Source organism: Ananas comosus, linkage group 1 (genome assembly GCF_001540865.1).
Source record: "Ananas comosus cultivar F153 linkage group 1, ASM154086v1, whole genome shotgun sequence".
Lineage (NCBI taxonomy): Eukaryota > Viridiplantae > Streptophyta > Magnoliopsida > Poales > Bromeliaceae > Ananas > Ananas comosus.
The window spans coordinates 23,416,106-23,416,420 of NC_033621.1; positions in this window are offsets into that span (position 1 = coordinate 23,416,106).

The following is a 315-nucleotide window of genomic DNA, read 5'->3' on the forward strand; positions in this document are numbered from 1 at the left end:
GTTAGCGAATGTTTCAATGTGATAATTGAAAAACGAGTGTAAAATATACAACTGTAGATTAAACTTGCCTTGGCTCATGATCTAGTGAGCTCCCCCAATTGTAATCCTCTACTAGCATAACAAAACTCAAAATGCTTGGATGATTAATTGCGCAATGAACACATGTAGGAGAAAGAGTGAAAAAGCAATAATCAACAATTGAGAAAGAAAATTTGATTTTATATTAGCATTAACAACATATGGGCGTGTTTGGTTCGAAGTCGGAGTCGGAATCGGAATCGGAATCAAAATAAGCTGGAATCAAAATCGGAATGA